The following is a 10,773-nucleotide window of genomic DNA, read 5'->3' as shown; positions in this document are numbered from 1 at the left end:
GACCTGCAAAAGCGCTTTCGGAGCTGATTAACCTATGTCGAAACGGCGCAAGCAGCGTGTATTGTGCTTGTTCTAAAAGCGGGGCTAAATATGTATTTCAAGCTATCCAAACATTCCGCTCATGAATTGAATCAGGATTAGTGTGTTTTGCTCTTTGTACTTTATTTTTCAAATATTTTAAAGCAGCGGCTTGTCAGTTTCTGACACAGTGAAGTTTCTTGGTGCGGCCACTATCTGATTATTTTCTGCCTAATCGCTCGCGGGTGCACTGAGTTCCGAGATTTGTTCTTGCTGCGCAAAGGCTTGAATCGTAGCTGTTCTGAACATTGCAATACCCTGTAGAAAATGCGTATTATCGCGAGTAACTCGCTTACTGTTGTGGACCGTCACGAAACATTCTACTTCGACCATTCGTGCGCTATTGATGTAGTATCGTCAATTATTGTGCGTATATAGTGCGCATATATTCAAGTGAGCGCCCATTCACTTGGCGAAAAAGTGAATGTAAGTTTCCGTGCTGGTTGGGGTATATATGCGTAAATGCTGTGCGCGAAACCTACTATGACAGGAGGCGGCGCTACTCCCGTTATCATTGTTTAAAGAGCAGTACTCACTCTTGCCGACGTACCGGGGCGGAAGCCCTTTCTTTGAAGGTTAGCAATACAACGCAGGCGGATGAGCAAATTTGTGTATCCTCGAGGAGATCCGTACATCTCGAAGTGCCGGAAATACGTACGGACAATTGCAGCAGCGGTCCGCGAACTTGGCCCCACATATTCATTACATTCCTTAATATGCCAGTCACTATTTTTGCAGCCAACTAGTGTATACGTCTTCAATACACAGGATTCAAACCAGAGTGAATACAGCCCAGTGCATTAGCGAAAACTCAGTAGCATTTGCGACAGCTGATCGCACAGACGCAAGGTAGAAGCTGTAATGGTTTCGTATTCGTTCGCGGTCGCTGAGGAGAGGTATGGCGCGCCGCCGTAAGCGCCATCTCGTTTCTCTAAAACAAACTGCTCCTCTAAAAGGGTCAATAAGCGCGGCCACTGTTAATTCACGGCGCGCGTGGCCGCACGCCTGGGCCCACCAAGCGGGCGCCGCGCGAAGCATAGGTGGATAGCAAAATGACGATGTCGTCAGCTAGCGACTTCCGGTTCGCGGGTTAGCGCTTCTGTTGCTTCGTTCAGCCTTGTCAGCAGTTTCTATACAGTGCGATTTCCCGCTGTTCGAGAAGAACACACGCTTCAGCAACGTGATTATGGTTGGCTGCTCAGCATTAGGGTGCGCGAACTCTTCCGTGAAAGGAAAAAAAAGTGTTTCGTTTTCCATGGAATGAAGCGCACAAACGTAAATGGGCAGTTGCCGTCAAACGAGCGACCGTGAACGGCGAGCTGTGGGTACCGAACGTAGGTGCCAGAATATGTGAAGATCATTTCGCCACAGGCAAGTGTTTTGGCGAATAATTTCGTCTACTGACGTTCTAGTACAAATACCCCCTTTTTAACAATCAGGTAAATACACACAGGTGCACCCAGCAAGGATCCTCAGCACATTGATTATGTGCCGTCCTCATAACAGTACAAAGAAAAGGCAACTGAGGCTGCACGAAAGAGCGAGGAGAGGTAACGTCAAAATAATTCGTGCACTTTTGAGATACTTAAATCAGTGCTTTCTCTCTGCAGTTATACACGACATGCGCTTCTTGACAAAAAACGGGAGACTGAGAAGGCACAGCAGCCGACGACATGGCGTGCGCTGTGCACCGCTGCAGACAAAACAGCGGACGAAGCGATTGACTGTACCGTTTGTTATGGGAAGCGTTACTAACAGCCACTGATTAGGTTGACTTACCACTTATTAAAAACTACTTCTAAGTTAACGAACGTTTATATCCGCTCAACAAACGATTGCGCTTGATAAACGTTATGACTATTTGACGCGAGACAAGCACGTTAGGGCATGAAATGCCTGCCACATAAAAATACACGAGTCTAGCGACAAGCGACGCGATCGAGATGGCTGTCGCGTTCACACGTCGCCTACAAGTCGTACCGCATGCGAGTGACGAGACGAGAGCGACGACTTTGAGCTACGTCTCCCCGGTGTTGCCGCGTCTCCCCGGTATGAAGGCAGCAAATACTCGCCGAAACTGGCGTTACGCGTACTTTATTAATTTAAGTTGATGTGTTTTAGTGTAAAGAGTAGCATTGATATTTCTAAAGGTCTTGCACTACGTTATTATCTTTACACGTATCAAAATCTAGTCGTTTGCTCGTTCCGTGCGACAATCGGTAGTACTTGACTGATGTATATCCAGTTCCGACTTCGCGCTATTGGCTAGTCGCTCATAGCATTTCCGAGTGACGAATTCTATATTTCCAGAACCGATCGAGCGATCGAGCGACAATAACAAGCGAACTGTTCGCGCGACGGCCCGTTTCGTCGCTCGTCGCCGTCGCGCACAAAATTGCTCTCATGCGGTTTGGGCTTAACGGCGCGAACATAAGTACGAAGGAGCGATAGCTCACACCTAGTTTTGGAACTTCCCAGCGGTGGTTATATCGTGGTTTTTCACCAAAGTTCCGCAGTATATAAAAGACAAAGCGCGTGAAGCATGGGCATGAAGTGACGGCGGCATAGACGGCGTCGTGGTCTCGAACCGGAAGTTGTAGCAGAATACGCCGTGCCCCACAATCCCTTGCGACAACCGAGATTTTGCTATCCACCTATTGCGGCGCAAGCGCAATCAACGCCAGAAGGCCGTTTCACATGGTGCGATATTGCAGTGCGATTTTCGCACCGGAAGTGAGATTTCCGTCGCATGCGACGAAAATCGCAGTCGCAGGGCCGATTCTGCGATTTTCGGCTGCGAACGACCGGTTGGTCGCAACCGAAAACCCAACCGGTTGGTCGCAGTGTCGCAACGTCGCAGCAATCGCTGCGATTTTCCGTCGAAATTGCGCCGAGAGGTATTTCGCGGTCTGTTTTGGAAAATGGCGGCGGTCGCTCAATGCAACGTTCATAGACACTTTTTTGTCTATAAGTATTGGCTCAACAAGCCTCGAACAATGCAGCTAATTGAGTGGACCCTTGGATTGCGCAATCGGTACGTAACATAAGCACCGGCACGCGAACAGTGCAGATAAAAATCGTAGGTCAGATTCGGTTCTGTGATTTCTATGCGTTTGTTGACACGCTACGTTGCTAATATGGCGACGCTGTTTTTTACGTTGGCTTCGGGTGCTGATAGTACGTACTTCTGCGTGATTTTCCGTTATTCACACGCACTGCGAGTTGGTAAATACTACAGGTGTCCCTCACGGGAAGGCATGGCCTTCGGATGTGGTCCCAATTTTCTAGTTCTGGAGACAACAACTCGCGATATACGAAAACGCCAGTTTTATCGCGGTATGCTGCTTTTACGGACGGAACAATTTAAAGAATATGCAACTACGTACAAATGCTATGGTCAATAGGTCACGCTATACACGCGACCACTTAGTTGCAGTCGGTTGGTTGGGGCTTTCATGCGCATTTTCCCCAATGAATTATCGAATTTCATGGTTCTGTTACTTCCGCTGCGAGACGCAAAGCGAACGTGCAAACTGCATATCGTAATGAATGTTCTACAATAGCATATTTAACGCTTTGACTGGGAATAAACAGTATTGCCAAAGTGTTTTCGAAGCAATATTTAAACAGTTTTTTTTTCTCATTTTTCTGATGCATAATTTTTCTCCTGAATAAAAAAAAACCAATAAACCTTCAGTGTGTTGCAGACTTTGTATCCTTACTGCATCTGTATTAACCCTCACATTCAAAGGTCATTGCACATTTCACTTACTTGAGTGCGTCGAATTACTTTTGTTTATGCTGGTTGTAACATATCGCAGTACTCTAAGAAACTACTTAGCCATAAACATCCTTGCCTTTTCTTGCTTCTCTGTCTCTACTTCCTGTAAAACACATGCAATAAAGCGAAAAGCAGACAGACATCTGGTTTTTATAAGTCGTAGATAACACATTAAACAAAAGCAGATCAAAATTGTGCAGTGAAGTCAGCCGGTTGCATTCCTTCGTGTGAACGATAGTATCTTTTCAAGTGTAGGTGGGTCTTGCATGTCCACAGCTCATAAAGTGTGCACACTCATCACGAGGCGTAGTTATTGCCCATCAAGATGGAGGCAATGTTGCGAATGAGTCTGCACTTACATGTATTACTGCATAAACTCGTATAACCATATCCCATCATTACTCAGTCGAGCTTGCTCAGAGTCATATTCACCAAAATTCTACTTATCCGAGCTTGCTCTGACTCATATTCACCAAAATTATACTCGGCCGAGCTTGATCTCACTAATATTCACAAAGATTCTACTCAGCGAAGCTTGCACCGAGTCATATTCACCAAATATCTACTTAGCCAAGCTTGCTCTGACTTATATTAATCAAAATTCTACTCAGGTGAGCTTGCACTGAGTCATATTCACCAAAAATCTACTTGCCGAGCTTGCTTTGACTCATATTCAATAAAATTATACTCGGATGAGCTTTCACTGACTACCACATGACAATACTCACAAAAGTTTACTCAACTGAGCTTGCTCTTACTCATATTCACCAAAGTTCTACTCAGTCAGGCTCAAACGAACTCAGACTCATGGTTAGTTCGAAGTCTTAGTGAGCCGACGTTTGAGTGAGTTCACCGTGCTATGTATACATTACATTATGTGACCTGTGCGGTAAATAAGCAAACATTGCCTATGAGTACGTGTTGCATCGGGTGAAATAACAACTGTAAACACTGCAGTTAGTTTTCTAGAATTTAACTGACCGTTGCGTGAAAGCTTCGCCTCATGTCGATTCAAGCAAGTGCATTGGATCTGCATCATATTTTTTGCGAATCCTGCTGACTGTCCTGGCCATTACTGGGTGGCCACATTTTGTACATTCCAACACAAAGTTGAATGAATCACTGTAGTGCAATGTATTAAAAAAAAGATGCATCACTGCACGTATAACAATCAGAACATGATACAAACACATGCACAATGATGCACACAAATGATAAATACATAAACAGATGGAATCAGCTAGCCACCACCTATTGAAAAAAAAAAGCACAGGACTACGTATAACCATTCTCCTTGCCAGGTACATGGGCTATAGGAGAACCACACGTGCAACCTAGCAGTTACCTCGAGGTAGCAGCTATGGACGCTTTTGCATTCGCAGCTGGCAACTCAACCACTCAAGTATGTTCACTGTGCACTTGTACTTAGGGACACTTTTTATTGTCTATATCTCAAAAATTTAATGTGGCTCCTCAAAATTTTGAGAATGTTTGGATTCTGAGGCTTGCAAAGGTAAATATTTTTATTCCATTTTCGTTCAAGGTGAAGGCTCATACAAAAGATTAGAGATATTGTCAGAGCCCCTCACTTTCTCTCAGAGCATAAGTAGTCTGTTATTGAGATTGTAGCAGCTTTTCAACAGCAAGAAAGGGAATCAGCTTCCCTTGTTTTCAGCATTGGGTTAATGCAGGCAATTCAGGGAGGCATAAAGTTTTGCTAATACAATCGGTTCAGGAATACCAGATTAGACTGTACCTTGACGCTTTCCTTGCACGTTCTTATTTTGGTCAAATAACCTACTTTGAAATGGCTCCAGTTAGCATGCTCTAACATTGGTCTAATATAGGTAAAGTACATGACAAGCTTAACAGACTGGGATGCTGGCTTTCATTTCCAGGAAAGGAACCATAGTGCCTGCTCTAGTTGCGTATGTTTTGGTTATCTGGGATTTTCAGCCTCTTTTAAGATAATGTGCTCAAGCAGGTAGAAGCACATGTATGCTATTAGCGGATAGTTTCGATAGCTTCTTACTTTACACTTGCCACTATGAATACAAAATTTTATCGTTCGATTTTGTTATTAAACAAACAAACGTACTCCTAAAAAGGTATTTTAATGTTAGCCGTGGGGCTACGCGGCTGCGCTACGTACTGCGGCATATTAACTTAAGCTTCTTGATACAGATTCACAGCACACTAACAGCTCAAGAAACAGGACGAGAAAATAGACGACGCCAATGTCTGTCAGAATGATACGATACTACGTACACAAGTGACTGCAGCTCCTAAAAAATGTGGTGTCGGCTTTTACGCCTTTCGAAATATTCAGAGAGCACTTGTATGAATAATTACAGCACACGCGCCGAGATGGGCGAACCAGGCTGGCGCTAAGATAAACGTTCACAACACAAATTCCATTGCACTGTGAGCTTCAGCTCTAAACACAGCTTTATTCAGAAACGAGGTCAAGCAACCCTGAGAGCCGTCGGACGTTTTGCGAGAGAAGAGCGGGGAGCCGGAGTTTTTTCAGCCTCAGACAATGAACGCAGTTTGTAATTCTGCCAATTCAAAGTTTTCCACCCTTTCTGCCCGCTTCCTCCGCTTACACATGGCGCAGTCGACATCCGCAACCTGCCACAGCCACTTCGCCCACCGAGTAAGCCGCCGTGCCCTCGACTGAGCGCTGTTGAACGCCAAACCATTCCTAAGCCTACCCAGCCCGGCGTGTCAACAACAATGTCGTTCATCAACTGGCGTGTTGCCACCGCATAAGACCTCGCCACTTTGAATGCACAGTTGATTAAAACTGAGCTGCAACGCGGGAACCTCTCTACGACCGGCAACAAGGAGGAACTAATCGACCGACTTTTGGTTGATACCGCGAAAGACCCACCGCCAAACCACGATCCAGTGCCATGCGTTCCCGCAATTTCAACGTCGTTCCCGATCATGCCAGTGCCTACGACGTCATTCCCAGCCATGCCAACCTTCACGTCAGACCCCGCAGAGAACATGCAGCGCATGGCAGCTTTTCTTCACCAGAACATGGCCATTATGATGACCACGATAGCAAGTCAAGCGAACCCAGTGCACGTGACAACGCTACCAGACCTCTCAGCTTCGCTGCCTACCTTCAACGGAAGTAGCACCCCTAGTTTCAAGCACTGGATAGAAGAGCTCGAGCGCATTCAACAACTTGCACGATGGGAAGACCCAACTCTCCTCGCCATTGCGCAAGGAAAGCTACGTGGAGTCGCAGCAGACTGGCATGCCTCAACAGGGCGACAGCTTACCACATGGACCATCTGGAAGGCCGGACTCCAAGAACAATTCGGCGAGCAACTTTCCATGATACAGTGGCAACAGAAGGTCACAGCACACACACAAAAAGCCGCAGAGAGCCTGCAGCAGTACACCTTTGCAAAGCTCAACATCATGTCACGTTGTCCAGTTCCCAGTACTGACAAGGAACGCATCGAATACCTCGTTCAAGGCATTCGTGACGACCAGGTAGCCACATCCATCGCCGTTCAGCGACCTCGTACCGTGGACGACTTCCTCAGCATTGTATTCGAAGTTGATAGAGCATTGGACCACGCCTGCCTGATCCGATCTCCACAGCCAGCAGAGCAATTCGCAAGACAGCCGGGACGCCCCCAGCTCCAGAGTGCTACTGCCAGAACTGACAGTACTGTGAACTCCTCGCAGACTGCTCGACCATCTACGTTCCAGCACACCACACGCATGACACAGCCTCCTCGTACTAACAGCCTACCACCTGCGGACCAAGAGTCGAGGTACGAAGCCATTTCAGCTAAGTATGGTGCCCCAGCATACAGAAGAGGACAAGACTTCAAAGATGCGGTGAGCTACAACTGTCAAGAGAAGGGTCACCTAGCAAGTAAAGGTACTACACCAAAGCAACCTTCTGGTTACAACAAGCCGACATTCTCCAAAGCACTAACAGCCTGTGTTGGCCGTGTCGATGACACCCTGTATGGATCCAAGTTCAGATGTGCCGTTGCTACTGCTCACATCAAAGGACCGGGAGAGATCAGTGCTTTCCCAGACAGCGGTTAAAACGTACCAATCTTGCAGCAAGCTTAGCATCAAACCTCAACATCCAACCCTGCACTAAGCCACCTTTGCTTGTCGTCGGCGGAAGCTCCTTCATGCCGGAAGGATCTGTCTTTTTGAGGATCATTATTGGACCTCTATCCGCAGTTGTCGAAGCAGCCATCCTTGAATGGAACGCCCTTCCCTTCATTCTAGAAGAGGATTGGTTTTACGCACCTAAGCCGGAGCTCCACTTCAAACCTCCGAAGCTACCTGTGATCTGCCAGCCATCTACCAATGTTGTCGTGCACTGCAAAGAGGAACTATTGCCAAGAATGTAAATGCAGTAATTTTAACAACATCTGCATTGTGACGTTTTGATCCCTCGCAGCCCACGGCAGAGCCACTTCAATTCGAGTACGAGCTAGACGAGAATGAACCGTTGTGGAGCCAGCTCAACAAGGCGGCCCTAGTTCAACTGGAAACAACATGCCCCACAAGCCCACTCCAGACAAGCTCTTCCAGCCCGTCACCTTTCAGACCCACTTGCTAACGTCCCTGACGATCGCCTGACTGACATCTGCCTCGGAGCTCAGCTCCATCTCGAAGAAGAAGCAGCCGTAAAGCGCATTGTACAACGTCATGCAGGTCTTTTCAGCACAAGCCCCGAAGACATCGGTCTCTATGAAGGCATCGAACACGAGATCAAGCTGGTGCCTGACGCCAAGCTCTACAGTCGACAGCCGTACCGTTACACAGCCAGTGATAGACAATTTCTCGAGCGTCAGACAGCGACTCTGCTTGAGAGTGACATCATCCAACCATCCTATGGCTCATTGGGCTTTGCAGCAGTGGTAGTGACGCAAAACGACAAAAAGAGGCTATGCGTGAATTATATACCTCTGAACCATATGACAGTGAATGTCCTGCAGCCACTTCCCCGGGCTGACGACATTTTTGATGACCTAGCTGGCAGCTCCCTGTTTGCGGTCTTGGATTTGTGCTGTGAATACTGGTAAATCAGAGTGAAATAGGAAGACCAGGAGAAAACCACCTTCATCACACACAGTGGGACATACATGTGGACACGTATGCCCTTTGAACTCAGGAATGCTTCTTCAACATTTCAACGTGCCATGCAGCTCGTCCTGCAAGACCTTGAACCTCCTATAAGGTTGGGCATCAGGATCTACTTGGAGGACATCCTCGTGTTTGCGTCCACCTTTGAAAACTTCGCGCCCGGCGTCACGTAGTTCAGAAACTGCATCGGCTTTGCCGCTGAACGATCAGTGCCAAGTCAGACAGCCCAGAATGCCCACCCATCTACAAGACTATGACCTGTCAATGCAAGAGTAGCTTTTCTTTTCCAAGTGGACTTGGACTTCTAGGTGGGGTGGGATATGAGCTTCAGCTCTAAACATAGCTTTATTCAGAAACGAGGTCAAGCAACCCTGAGAGCCGTCAGACGTTTTGCGAGAGAAGAGCGGGGAGCTGGAGTTTTTTCAGCCTCAGACAATGAACGCAGTTTGTAATTCTGCCAATTCAAAGTTTTCCACTCTTTCTGCCCGCTTCCTCCGCTCACAGCACGTTCAGTAATTACACACAGATCATTTGAGGCTTCCTTCAGGGGCAGACGTGAGCTTTTGGGTGGGTGCTTGCTGCTAAGTTTGGTGCAAGGATATTGCTAGGAGCAGGAACCGCTTATGCGCAATCACGATCAATACACACACATCCGTTTTTCAGAAGCTGACGTTAAGCACGGGTAGCGCGAGGGCCTCTGCGTTGACATGACGACTTCGCTGCAGCCGAATTCCGAATACTGCATATGCGATGACAACCGCTATAGGGGCGTGTTGATATGTCCTCTTGTAATTCGTTTAACCGCAGGAAGAACGACACAGGCATAAAACACACACGAGACAGCACACAGCGCTGAACGTCCACCTGCGAAGAGCTGTTTAAGTCCGCCATTTCTCCTCGTATTGAACTTCACAAACCGCTGTTGCGCATTCCAAAACAAATCAAACTTTGAAGCGTTTTTAACTTACAAAACGCACGTATTACTTGGTCCTAATAGAGAGAAGTCAATTATATTATAACGTGCATGTCTTTTTCATTACATTAAAGGAATTTATGCGGCATGTGCGACAAAATCTGGCAGCAAGCAACCCTGGGCGTGTTGCATTGTTGATATCGCACCATGTGAAACGCCCGTTGCGAATTTCGCATCTGCGGAAATCGCAGCTGGGAAAATCGCACTGAAAAATCGCACCATGTGAAACAGCCTAGAAGCGGTGTTAGCTGCGCGTCGTCTGCTACGGCAATGATTGCGCTTGCGGCGCAATACTTCGCGCGGCGCCCGCTTGGTGGTCCGAGGAGCGCGGCCACGCGCGCCGTGAAACCTCTAAGAGTGACCGCGCCTTTACATATGTGCCGATCTTCAATGATCTTCAATGAGCTTTTTCGCGACGACATGGGTCACCGTAGATGCGGGGCTGGGTAGGTACCGCTGTTCAGTGAAACTCCGTTGTATTATATGGACACTTCAACCGGATTTCTGCCGTCGGCGTCGCCGTCGTCATCGCCGTCGCCGTCGCCGTGAGGTTCCGTATAGATTCCAAGGGCAATAAAATCGTCGCGCGCGCCGTATGCGCGAGCGAAAGCGCGCGGGGGACGCGTGCTATCACGGAGGGCGAACGCTCGGCGCAAAGCAAACGCGAAAGACCGTGGGGGTATGGGAGGGGGGAGGCGGGGCGGCGCTGTGCTCCGGCACCAAAGGCGTATCTTGCCACTGAATCTCCCATGCGAAAGCAAGAAACGGGACGAGGGGGGGGAGGGGGGGAGGGGGGGCAGCTTCT

The sequence above is a fragment of the Dermacentor silvarum genome, chromosome 3, assembly GCF_013339745.2.
Source record: "Dermacentor silvarum isolate Dsil-2018 chromosome 3, BIME_Dsil_1.4, whole genome shotgun sequence".
Lineage (NCBI taxonomy): Eukaryota > Metazoa > Arthropoda > Arachnida > Ixodida > Ixodidae > Dermacentor > Dermacentor silvarum.
The sequence above is the reverse complement of the archived record's forward strand: the minus strand, read 5'-3'. Positions refer to the sequence as shown.